A 12806-nucleotide genomic window follows, 5' to 3' on the forward strand; every position below is an offset into this window, starting at 1 on the left:
CCTGCAGCTTCAGTGCTGTCCTGCAGTTTTCTTAGAAACCACAATGATTCCCTTTAAACAATGGATCCTTCCCCTCCTCCCTCCAACTCCTCCCTTACTCTTTAGGTCAGCTAGTTCAATTAATGACACTGACTGTTTTCACAGATCCTATAGGAGCTTTGGCACTGGTGTCATATGAATATGGAAAGTTCCATTGGACAGAGAATGACTGGGCAGTGTGGACTGCTGAGGAGAGAGAGCTGACCCAACAGACACTTGATCTGACCGGAGCAAGTCCTGTAGAGCCTGCGCTGGAGAGACCTTGGCAATCACCCAGCCACTACCCTGGCTGCACCTAGACGCACCTGGGAGCTTAAAAGAAAATAATCGTGTCTGGGTTCCATCCTTAAAGGTTTAATTCAAGTTGTCTGGGGTAAGGCCCTTTATCATTATTAAAAACAAGAAAATCAAATGAGGCTACTATGTGGCCAGAGTGGAAGATCCCTGACTTAGTTCAAGCTTTTCATTTCATAGATAAAAAACTGGGGCTCCTGAAGTCAATGTCGGGTGCCCTGATTTTTCACAGTTGAGGAGTCATGGTTCTCCTGCCCTCCTAGGTCAGTGCTGGCTCTGCCAGCCTAGAGGCATTTCAGCACGAGCACCTTCTTGGGGACTCCTGAGCCTTCCTATGAAGAGGTGACTGAGTACTTACTCCCTAACATGTCCGTCTGGGGCTTAGCACCCTCTAGAGAGGTTCCTTCCAGCCTGCTGAATATTTTATAAGCATCTGAAGAGATTCAACACAGTAAATAACTCCTGTGCAGGAACACATTGGACGTCCCCCATCCACACACACACCCCCACACTTGTGTACAAGCACACACAGACTTAGTCTTTCCTCATTTCTGTTTGAAAGCAGGTGACCTTTTCTCTGAACTGCAGTCACTGCCAACAATAAAAAAACATGGAGGGAAAAAGGTAAACAAAGGGAGTTCTGCTGATGTTCCATTCCAGAAGCATTTTGTTTGATCCTGGGTGGAGGGGGGCATTTCTTAGATACCTTGGGACTCCATACACATTTGACTGAACAAGGGGTGCTGGGGATGGTAAAAGTGAACACTGAGGTGGAAAAATCAGACTTTTGCATGTCTCTCTTTACAGGAAAAACCCAGCTTATCAACAGTTCATGGAATTTCAAATACAGAACACACTGTATAGTTTTTTCTTTTTAACAACAATGCCAAATGTTTTTTTCCTTTTTCTTTTCTTTTTGTAAAATAAAAACAATAGCTCTGCTGCCCCCTAATACTCAAGACAAATATCCTCTGGTAGATTACAAATAAGAGAAATCAATTTTATTTCATACAAGACTGCGTTTCATTTTGGAAGATCTTTTGGTCACATTTAAGTGCAAGAGGAAGAGATAACAGATGAAATAGCTTCGTGTAGAGACAGAACATTCTTGAACATTTGTTCTAATTCATTCCCAAGTCCAACTGAGCATGATGCAGAATAATGGCTTTCACAACAATGACTCAGACAATCCCCTCCCCCTGCTTCCAAGAATGTTTCCAGTTACATCCAAAACCTTAGATGATGAGGAATGAAAATAGCATCTTATTACACACCTGTCATTGGCTCTTGGGAGAAATATCTTCCCCAAATGCTGCAATGGGAGACTTAATTTATACACATCACAAATTCATATTCATGTGTGCTCCATTAAAGCTTTATTATGTTTACAAATCTTCTGATGAGTGAGAAATCAATAATCTGAGGAATTGTAGATGTAGAAATAGAAGAAAAATAGAGTTTACCATGCATGACAGTAAGTGCCAGCCCATTGATACAATGTTTGGGGTCTGAAACAATGATGAATGTCAAGTTACCTCAGGATAAATTTTCCAACTATTTATCTTAAAAAGTTAAATTACAGATATGTTGTGGAGATTCTTCTGTAAGAAGTTATTAATTTCAGTGGTCAATTTCAATACTGTTTCCGGAAATTTTTCAGGTAGAACTCTTTCTGAAGTTCTTTGGGAAAGAACAGCTAAATGTCACCAATGACCACAGACCTCCCTGGGGCCTCAAAATCAGTGCAAGAGATGAAACGGCACCTGCAGGCTGAACAGGTAACGTTATACAAAGGCATGCCATTCTGTCTCATCATTATGCTTTCTATCATTACAACCACTATTATTCAGAAGTTTGAGAGTTTTTTTGAAAAAATATTCTGTTTTCAGAGGCTAGGAACTCTTGGCATACATCTTTGATCTCTGATGACCCTTTATTTGTGTTTTTAGTGTATTGTTAAAATTGTCTTTTGAGGAATGTCGTGGTTTTCTTCTGTACATTTTTTTGGTGGGTGAGACGTCTATTCAGATACAATTCCTGATGGGTTTCTCAGTTTTCAAAAGACCCATGAACTTGAATCAGCACTGTAGAGTTTCTGCATTTCCATTTCTTGCCTCGAAGTCTAACCTTGTGTGTTTTTCCACCTGCTGTGGTTCATCAGACTTCTTCCTACTTGAATCACTCAAGCTAAGGGGCTGGTGGATGGTCCAAACCCTGCAGTTACTCTACTTCATGGTTCTAGACCCAGTGATTATTTCAGCAGGTGGATACGTGACCCAAGCTGGCTCAATTTAGAGCTTGTCTATGGATTTTCTAAATTTGAAGTGGAGAGCATGTTCTCTCTTTCTTGTTGCCTCACAGGCTCTGAAGTGCCTAGAACTGTGCCTGATATAGGTTAAGCGTCTCTTCTCATTATTGTTAACAGGGTGTGCCTTTGGGGCTGCTGGTAGCCATGGCCCCCTTCACATGAAGGAACCTGGAAGAATGAGGGCAAACAGAACAAAAGCTGAGGCGAAAGGTGGAGCGAGAAATCTGGTACAATTCACACAAATCCATCCTTTTTTATGGTTTGGTTCCATGAGCCAATACATTTCTTTTTCTTGTTTGAGTTGGGATTCTGCCATTTGTAATAAAAAGTTCTGATGATGAACACGACTTGGTGTTATTTAGCAGATGCTTGGAAGTTTGGACTAGAAAAAAAGTAAAGATTGAGGCAGGCATTTCTAGTAGTACGGACTCAGGGACTAAGACAGAAAATGCAGGCAGACAGGTTTGAGGGATGGTCATGAACTTAACTTTGGATGTATTAAGTTTGAAGATCTTTGAATTTTGCCACGTGGAGCTGCCCATTAGGTGTTTAGAAATAAGGATAGAAAGCTCAGGAGAGAGTTCAGAGGTGGGGATGTAGATATGTGGTCAACAGAATGGAGCTGAAACTGGAGCCCATGACCCTGAATGGGTCTAGTGAATGAGTGAGTGAAGTCGCTCAGTCGTGTCTGACTCTTTGTGTCCCCAAGGACTATAGCCCACCATGCTCCTCCATCCATGGGATTTTCCAGGCAAGAGTACTGGAGTGGGGTGCCATTTCCTTCTCCAGAGGATCTTCCCAACCCAGGGATTGAACCTGGGTCTCATTGTAGGCAGATGCTTTACTGTCTGAGCCACCAGGGAAGTCCGAATGGGTCCAGAGCAGGACTGAAAGAGGCACAGGAGAAGGAACAGACAATGGGAGGTGATGTGGTCCAGTGAGAGGACAGGAGAGATGTCAAAGAGGATAATCCTAACAACACCCTTACATGATGCCAAGAGGCTTGGATGGGTGAAAACTCAGAAAAGGCATCACAGGCTATCAGGAGCTTATTGGTGCCACTTGAGAGAAAATTTCAGTTTAGTAGGAGCACAGGATTGAGAAATGGATGGGAGAAGGTCATGGGAGAGGTCAGAAGAGGGAAAGGTGTGGGCATTCCATAGTTTCAGTGTAGTCAGATCACTTCTTTTTTTCTTAAGAGTAATTGTGATTTAAGCACATCTACAGGTTGAAGAGAAATCAAAGGGCAGAAAAAATACATCAGATGGGTACAAATGGAAAAAGCACATTAAAAGAGGAAGGGGTAGAGGGTAAAAGAAGAAGTCTCAGAGAGGAAAAACTGTATTTCTTTATTTAAGACGTCAGGGCAAGAGAAAAAGACCACAATGAGCTTGGAAGAATTTAAGATAGGAGGTGAATGCTAGGTAGAACTCCATCCCAGGATGTTGAAGCCAAGAAGGTGGATGACAAGGTCATGGCTACTTGATTGGTGGGTGAAGGAACTTCAGTGTGGACAGAATTTAGAACCACTACAAGAAATTAATTGAGTTTATTATAATAATTTTAGGGTATCACTGAGATTAGAAAGAATAATTTGGCAGTGTATTGTATTCAGTCAATTTCCACTAGCAGCCCAAGATAAGGAATGGCAAAAACCAAAGATGCATTTGCCTAGTTCAATGGAAAGTTAAGGAACAAGGAAATCTAGGATGCCAGGGACCTTGCTGAGTGAAGAGAGCAGGTTTGTCTCGCTTACTAGCTTGCTGTCAGGGACTTGTCTTACTATGGATGCCGTGCAGCACAGTATCCGGCACCTAAGGGAGATGCAATAAAGATTTATGCCATTGAATAAAAAGGCACTTGTTAACTTTTATGCTGCACTCTTTCATCTAGTTGCAGCTCCGAAACACAGGAATCACCTTCCTTTCTTCTCCACATTTGTTCTGGCAGTTTGATTAGAAAGAACAAGATGTTTCTGGAATCATCCCTGTGGAGAGAGAGGGTGGTGATGGGGCTATGAGAAAAATGGGAAGTAGAAATTTGAGAAAAATAAATGAATGTATTTGCATTCCTATTGTGAGGAAGGAACTGGGTGTGACTGTGTGTGTTCCAAGCACAAGTACTGATGGTTTGAGATGAGGCAGTATGTGAGTCACACAGCAGGGGAGGTTTTATAAAGAAATTGATGAGCAAGGTGATCTGGGCAGGATATAGGGTGACCAGTTATCCCAGTTGCCCAGGATGGAAGGTGACTGCGAGACTTTTTGTACTAAAATGGGAAAGTTCCAGAGTGATCAGGATATTTGGTCAGCCTATTGTGTGCAGAGAAACATGAAAAAATATATTAAATATCCATTTCTCTTTAAAATAGAGTAGTTTCAGAATTTCTGGAGAGGTCACTCTAGGGAACCCCCCTGAGAAGGAACATTTGATTTGTATCGGCAGACTAAAGAGTGTTAACTCCATGAACTGAACATGTTTCTAAATTGGGCTTCCTGAAGATTCCTAAAACTTCCAAGTAATTGATCTGAAGCTAAAAGTGTAAGCTGGGCCTTTATGATGACCTTAGATAAACTGTCTTATTGCCTCATTTTAAAACATAGTATTTTTTATTAGAACCTGAAAGTGTCATTTAAGGTTACTCACCAGCTTTCTTGCAGTACAGTTTGCAGGATACTGGGGGAAAGAATAGATTCTTTTTTCTTCTCCACCCTCGCCTGCCTAGCTGAAGAAACACCATGCTGTCTCCAATGTTAAGTAGCAGGTGAGATGCTTGCCTGTTTCAAAGGCCAAACAAAACATAAACCAGATGGGACCTGCTTTGGTGCTGATCTGAACCAAGAGCTGAATAAAATGAATAAACACACCAAGAACACTCTAGACAACTCCCAACAGAGAAGAAACACACAGATGACAGAAACATAATTGTCTTTAATTTGCAAATTGATTTTGGATCCTAAGAATCTGGAATGAATGGGGTTTTTTCTTGGGTCTTAACCTTTAGTCAGTGATTTCAGCAACGTTAACGACTGTATGGTGGTAGCAGTAGGTGAATGGGTACGAGGGACAAGTGTGCTCAGAACTTCTCTTGAGGGAGCAGAACCTACAGAGGACAACTGAGGAGGTAGTGGTGGGAAAAACAACACAAAAGCTTTGAACAAAGGAAAATGTAGAAACTCCCAGCATTCCAAGTTGATTGATACTCTCACGCACAAATGCTATGAATGACTTACTGCTTCATTCAAATTCTTGCTCCAAATCAGTGGGTCTCAGGCTTAGCTGCACACTGAAATTACCTGGGGAGCCTTAAAATACCTGATCCCTGGGTCCAATCCCAGTCTTGGTGCTGGACTGCATCTGTGTAACCAAGATTGATAGCCCCTATGCTGTCAATCAGGAAATCAGGAGAAAAGGCCCAGGCCAGTAGTTTCCAAATTGTATGTGCCTAAGAATGGCCTGGAGGGATTGGTAAAATCTCCTGGAGCTCATCTTCAGAGAATTCAGTAGGTCAGGGTGGGGCCTGGAGATTATGCATTTCTAACAAGCTCCCCAGTGCTGCTGCTGCTTCTGGGCCAAGGATCGCACTGTGAGGACTGCTGGCCTGAGTGGATCTTCTGTTACTATGTCTGGAGACAACTAAACCATTCATAATTCCTTGCGGTACCCCTGAGAGTTCTGTGGGCCCTCCTTTAAGTGTGTTTAGAGGGCACATCTGAATTGATTTGCCCCATTCCCTCCAGCCAATGGGAGGAAGCTCCTCCTTTTTCAAGCCTGGAAGTGTAAGGGCTTTGTTCTTTGCTGACCTTGTTGATTTTAGGGGAAGCCATAAAAGGTTGGCATGAAGGGATGATGAGACACATCATCATGGATGTCTGGTAATCCTAGGGAACACAGTGTCCTGGGCATTTGCCAGCCAGCTCCATGGAGTCACTCTGATCTAATGGCACCCCAACTAGCCAGGCAGTCTCCTCCTGTGCACCCCTCCATTCTACCTTGGAACCCCCACTCTGTGCCTGCCCTCATCCAACAAGCAGGACCCACAGTGCATTTGGAATACTGCCCCACTGTGCCTAGAGAACCATGGTGGCCCAAAGAATAGTACTAAATCATAGGTACTGTTTGGGGTGGGGCACTTGTTCTGCCAAAAACTGTGCTGGCACTTTATACACATCACTTAACTTAAACTTCATGCCAACCTTGAAAAACAAGAATTATTATAACCATTTTATAGATGAGGAAACTGAGGCTCAAAGAGTATGACTTGCCCAAAGCCTTAGGGCCGTTAAAGGAGAGATGAGATGTGGGGTTGGTCTGGCTCCAAAGCCCATGCTTTCCCCTACTCTTCTGCCTACCAGGCACAGGTAGACTAGGGCGACAGGAAAAGCAGGGGGCCCTGGCTGGTAAATGGTCTGGCCTCCACTCCCAGACACTGCTAAGCAGCTGGGCAGCCTTGGATAGGCTGTAGCCCCACCCCCAGTGCCTCTGTCCTCAGATCCTTATCTGTGCAATAAGGGGTTTAACCAGATGGCTACTGTTCCTCCCACTCTTACTTTCTAACATTGTCTCTGAGACTAATGAAATTGTGCATCCTTTCCTGGGTCTCTGCCCTGCTTGGCGACCACATGGTATATTCAGCAGATCTGTTTCCAGAGACAGCACCTTCTAAAGACCCAGGTTGAGTTACTGCCAAGGTAGTGGGAGGTGTGTTAATCTGTCTGAGAGCCCCTGATGACAGTTTATAACCCACTCACTGAATGTCCCATCCACTCTCTGGTGACACTTGGCAGTCAGTTATCTGAGTTGGTACTAGATTGAAAGCTGGTAGCCTAAAACCTGAGGGAGAGGACAGGAATCAGACACACTCCACCGTGTGTCCCCTTGCCTTTGGCCCTGTGCGTGCCTGTCACCCGCAGGAGGCCAGGGAGGTGCACCTTGGGCTCCACTTTCTGTAGCCCTTCTTCCAGGGCCTGCAAAGGCAAGCGTGTGGGAGGATACTGGTCTTACAGCTTTTTATTATGGTGTTATTAATTGTTACTAATATTATGGTTCTTGCTACTAATAATACATAGAATGATGTGCTACTTTCCTCCTGGAAAATGAAATGTGACCTAAAATTAAGAACCCTAAATTATTCATTCATATGTTTTTTATTAAAGTGTAGTTGATTTACAGTGTTGTGTTAATTATTGCTGTACAGCAAAGTGATTCAGTTATACATATATATGCATCCTTTTCCTAATATATTCTGTTCCCTTATGGTTTGTCACAGGATATTGAATATAGTTTCCTATGTTATACAGGAGTACCTTGCTGTTTATCTTTTCTGCTAACCCCAGTCTCCTACTCCATCCCTCCCCTAACCCCCTGCCTCCTGACAACCGCAGCCTGTTCTCTGTATCTGTCAGTCTATTTAGGTTTCGTAGACAGGTTCATTTGTGTCGTATTTTAGATTTCACATGTAAGTGATATCATACGGTATATGTAATTTTCTTTCTTACGTTCTTCACTTAATATGATAATCTCTAGTTGCATCCATGTTGCTGAAAATGGCATTGTTTCATTCTTTTTATGGCTGAGTAGTATTCTGTTGGAGAAGGCAATGGCACCCCACTCCAGTACTCTTGCCTGGAAAATCCCATGGGCGGAGGAGCCTGGTGGGCTGCAGTCCATGGGGTCGCTAAGAGTCGGACACGACTGAGCGACTTCACTTTCACTTTTCACTTTCAGGCATTGGAGAAGGAAATGGCAACCCACTCCAGTGTTCTTGCCTGGAGAATCCCAGGGATGGGGGAGCCTGGTGGGCTGCCGTCTATGGGGTCCCACAGAGTCGGACACGACTGAAGCGACTTAGCAGCAGCAGCAGGAGCAGCAGTATTCTGTTATATATATATATGTGTTACACACCCTCTTTATTGATTCATCTGTCAATGGACATTTAGTTTGCTTGTTTCCATATCTTGGCTATTGTTAATAGTGCTGTATGGACATAGGGGTGCATGTATCTTTTTGATTTATAGTTTTGTCCGGATATGTGCTCAGGAGTGGGATTTCTGGGTCATATAGTAATTCTGTTTTTCATGTTCTGAGGAAACTCTGTGCTGTTTTCCATGGTGGCTACACCAACTTACGTTACTAGCAACACTGTAGGAGGGAGGAACCTTAATCAGAGTTGATCATTTCGTTCAAATGAGTGTCATCTTTCATCTGTAATGTGCAAGAAAGCAGCAAGATGGACCACTGATCTTCAAGTGCCCTCCCAGGCCCTGTGAGATTCCATCACAAATTGGAGGGTACGGAGTAGGTAGATGTCAGGAAACCTGCTTTCTAAACAGGCAAATAATGCAAAGATTTTGTTGTTGTTGTTGACTCTTTATATGTTTACTGTTAAAATTGTGGTCAGATACTCATAACATAAAATTTACCATCTTAGCCACTATAATGGAAAAGGCAATGGCACCCCACTCCAGTACTCTTGCCTGGAAAATCCCATGGACGGAGGAGCCTGGTGGGTGGTAGTCCATGGGGTTGCACAGAGTCGGACACAACTGAGTGACTTCACTTTCACTTTTCACTTTCTTGCATTGGAGAAGGAAATGGCAACACACTCCAGTGTTCTTGCCTGGAGAATCCCAGGGATGGGGAAGCCTGGTGAGCTGCCGTCTATGGGGTCGCACAGAGTCGGACACGACTGAAGCGACTTAGCAGCAACCACTATAAAGAGTTCAGTTCAGGGGCATTAAGTACATTCACATTTTGTGCCACTAGCACCACCACCCAGCCAGGAACTCTATTTATCTATAAAAATATGTTAACAGTCTTCACACAACACTAAAAATAGCATCTCCAAAAGCAATACTGTTTTGAATTTATAAACCTCCTTTGTAGAAATTTAAGGCATTTCACAAACATTGCCTTGTCCATCCTTGTGATGACCTTATATAGAAGCAGAGAGATAGGAGAGCAGACAGATCAGACAGAAATGAGGAAAGAGACCCAGGGGATATGCAGGTCTGCTCAATTTCACTTTGATTCACAGAGACTCAGTGGATCACCCAGATTCTCCTAGTTTTCAGGTAGCTGAGAATCTTAGAACTTGGATATGTGCCTTTCAGTCTGTTTTCAGTTTTCTAAGACTATGGTGGTTTAATCGCTAAGTCATGCCTGACTCTTGTGATCCCGTGGACTGTAGCCTGCCAGGCTCCTCTGTCTATGGGATTCTCCAGGCAAGAATACTGGAGTGGGTTGCCATTTCCTTCTTCAGAGGATCTACCCAACCCAGGAATCAAACCCGGGTCTCCTGCATTGCAGGCAGATTCTTTACCAACTGAGCTATGAGGGAAGCCCCACAAATGAGTGCTTGTTTTCACAAAGTGTGTTTACTTAACAGGCCAGAATACAGGAGTAGGTAGCCTTTCCCTTTTCCAGGGGATCTTTCCAACCCAGGGATTGATCCCAGGTCTCCTGCGTTGCAGGCAGATTCTTTACCAGCTGAGCCACAGGGAAACCCAAGAATACTGGAGTGGGTAGCCTATCCCTTCTCCAGGGGATCCTCCTGACCTAGGAATTGAACTGAGGTCTCCTGCATTGCAGGCGGATTCTTTACCAACTGAGCTATCAAGGAAGTCTAAAACTGGGATGATAGCATTAACCAGAGAGGGAAGTTAGATGATAGTGTGGGCTCGCCCTGCCTCAAGGGAAAAGTTTTCTTCATGGACAAGTTGTTGGGATAGGTGTGTCATTGTGGGAGTGGGAACTGGGGTCACGGATACTCTGGCAGAGGTGGGGTTTAGGAGGAGGTTCTCAGGTTCTGTGGGTTTCTGGGCAGCTGCTAATAGCGAACTGTGGGTGCAAAGAGATAACCTGATTATAAGGCTGAGAGAGGAATGCTTGCAGGTACAAAAGGTTTTTCCTGGTCTAGGAATGAAACCTCCATGATCCAGGCTGCATATGTGTGTGTTTGTGTATGACAGAGAGACACACAAAGAGAGAAAGCCAGGTGGAATTCAGATACAAAAGATGAAAGGAAAAAGTATGTAATTCTTCTTGGCTGTGAATGAGGGATCAGATGACGAAGTTAGTCATCGAAGTTAGTAAGTTGCATTCTTTTTTTGCAATTTGATGATATTTTTTTAAAATGATATTTTGGTTGGAGAAGAAAACAGAAGAAAATTGTATTCATAGAAAGTTGTGTTTCAGTTAGATTCAACCTTTTGGCGGCTGGGAAATTTCCAGTGAATTTCCAGGAACAAGAAAATGGCAGCATTCCTGGTGCAAGGTCTGAATCCTCAAAGTCCAGGAATAGTCATACATAAACTGTGATTAAAAGACAGAGAATGAACTTAAGAAACAATCTAACAATAGAGCCCAGCAAGTGGGATGCCATCGTTTAGCTGGATGTGTGTAGGGAGAAGGGGCCGCTTCTTCATGAACAGAGTAGGCAATTTACAGGTGTTGTGGTCTCCACTCAACCAGTTAGTTATAGCTCATCGGTTTCTCACTAAAAGCACATGGAATAAATATTAACTTTGCTACTGGCCACAGATCCTTACAAGAGAAGATAAAGGTGAAACTGAATAGTGGAAAGAAGGAAAACAAAAGAGTACACAAGGAAAATCAAATGGGAAAGAAGTAAAGAAAAGAGAAAAATGTTTTTAAAAATCATACATTAAACTCCAAATGAAAAATGACAGAGTGGTCAGAATTGGAGCAGATGATCAAGAGATAGCTTTTCCAGTTTAAAGCTGAGATGACACAGTCTGCATCGGATGGAAGACCTCCTAAGCAGAACTAGAAGATGGTGCCAGTTGGTGACACATTCTCTAAAGACCAGAAGCCTAGTCCCCAAGTGTGGTGGAGCTGAACCCACACAAGAGTGGGAGCCCCCAGATGGGACCACAGAGCAGCAGCAAGGCCATTGTCCCCCAGGCCTGAAATCTTCTTCACCTCTTCCCCAAGAGCTGGTTTGGCTCTTGCTCCTTCCAGAGTGGGGATGAGCCCTGAGTCTCAGGCAGCAGAAAGGCCAGTAGAATCTGGCTGCCCCGACAAACAGTTGTCTGCCTTCATCTCCTTTACAGGGTCTACTGAGGTGGAGTTTGTCCTAGGACATAAGACCACAGAACCACAGAATTTCAGTGTGAGCAAAGAGCCTAAGTGTCTCCTCATTTAATCATTTCTGAACTCTCTTGCTTGAGCATACTACATACTTTGAGCATGTAGCTTCAATTTAAGCATATTCATTCATTTTTAAATGACATATTAGCCTTTTGTACTAATAGGTTTATTTTAAAACCTACACAGACATTATATTTATAAATAAATATATAAAAGTTATATTATTTTCTTCCTGTCCTCTAACATATTATCTTTGTTTCCCCCGGGGGACATGAAATCTATTTTTAAGACAATTCATCAGATTCAACCAGATGTTTTCATCTATTCTGTAACTCTCTTCCAAAAACACAGTCTCTCTTTTGAATACCTAGAGGGGAGGCCATTCCATTTTTGGGACACTTCTATATGTTCCCTGGTTGCTGTGTCCCTGTTGGCTCTGATGGTAAAGAATCTGCCTGCTATGCAGGAGACACGAATTTGATCCCTGGGTTGGGAATATCCCCGGAGAAGGAAATGGCAACCCACTTCCGTATTCTTGCCTGGAGAATCCCATGGACAGAGGAGCCTGGCAGGCTACAGTCCATGGGATTGCAGAGTCAGAGATGACTTAGCGACTAAATAATAACAATACTCTGTCCCAGGTGGCCAAGGTGGGAGCTTCCATACAGAATCACACAAGGAGTTTTGGTCAGAGCTCAACACTTCTCTGGGAAAGAGCCCTTGTTCCACACTTGGCTCTCTCTGGATCTCACTGCAGTGTGAGCTGTGTGGACAGCAGGAAGGCTCTCACGGCCATGGTAAATATTATGGTTGCCTCTGGTATGCAGAAGAGCAAGAGTGGCTGCATTTGCGGCTTCCAGGTGGCAGACGCACAAGAATGAAAGCAGGCAAGGAGGAGCTGGAGGGGTGTCTGGGAAAATAGAGATCAAGGAAACCTCACTAGTGTGTGATATTTACTGTAAACAGCCCAAGGTTGTTTGGGGTAAGCAACATCTTTGACATAGATCAGTTATTTCTCAGTGACTGTGGGAGCAGGTGTTCCCAAGGAAGGATG

At 43.5% G+C, this 12806-nt stretch overlaps 1 long non-coding RNA gene across 3 annotated transcripts in view; it reads left to right on the plus strand.

Moving 5' to 3' along the window:
• The window catches only part of LOC133239937 (uncharacterized), a 53734-nt gene extending 50751 nt beyond the window's left edge, over window positions 1-2983 (plus strand). For all 3 annotated transcript variants that reach the window (XR_009734043.1, XR_009734042.1, XR_009734041.1), the window contains 3 exons: window positions 145-412; window positions 1994-2111; window positions 2759-2983. This is a non-coding gene — a long non-coding RNA (uncharacterized LOC133239937). The remainder of the gene's footprint in view (window positions 1-144; window positions 413-1993; window positions 2112-2758) is intronic.
• Window positions 2984-12806: the final 9823 nt, after the last annotated feature.

The sequence above is a fragment of the Bos javanicus genome, chromosome 27 (assembly GCF_032452875.1).
Source record: "Bos javanicus breed banteng chromosome 27, ARS-OSU_banteng_1.0, whole genome shotgun sequence".
Classification (NCBI taxonomy): domain Eukaryota; kingdom Metazoa; phylum Chordata; class Mammalia; order Artiodactyla; family Bovidae; genus Bos; species Bos javanicus.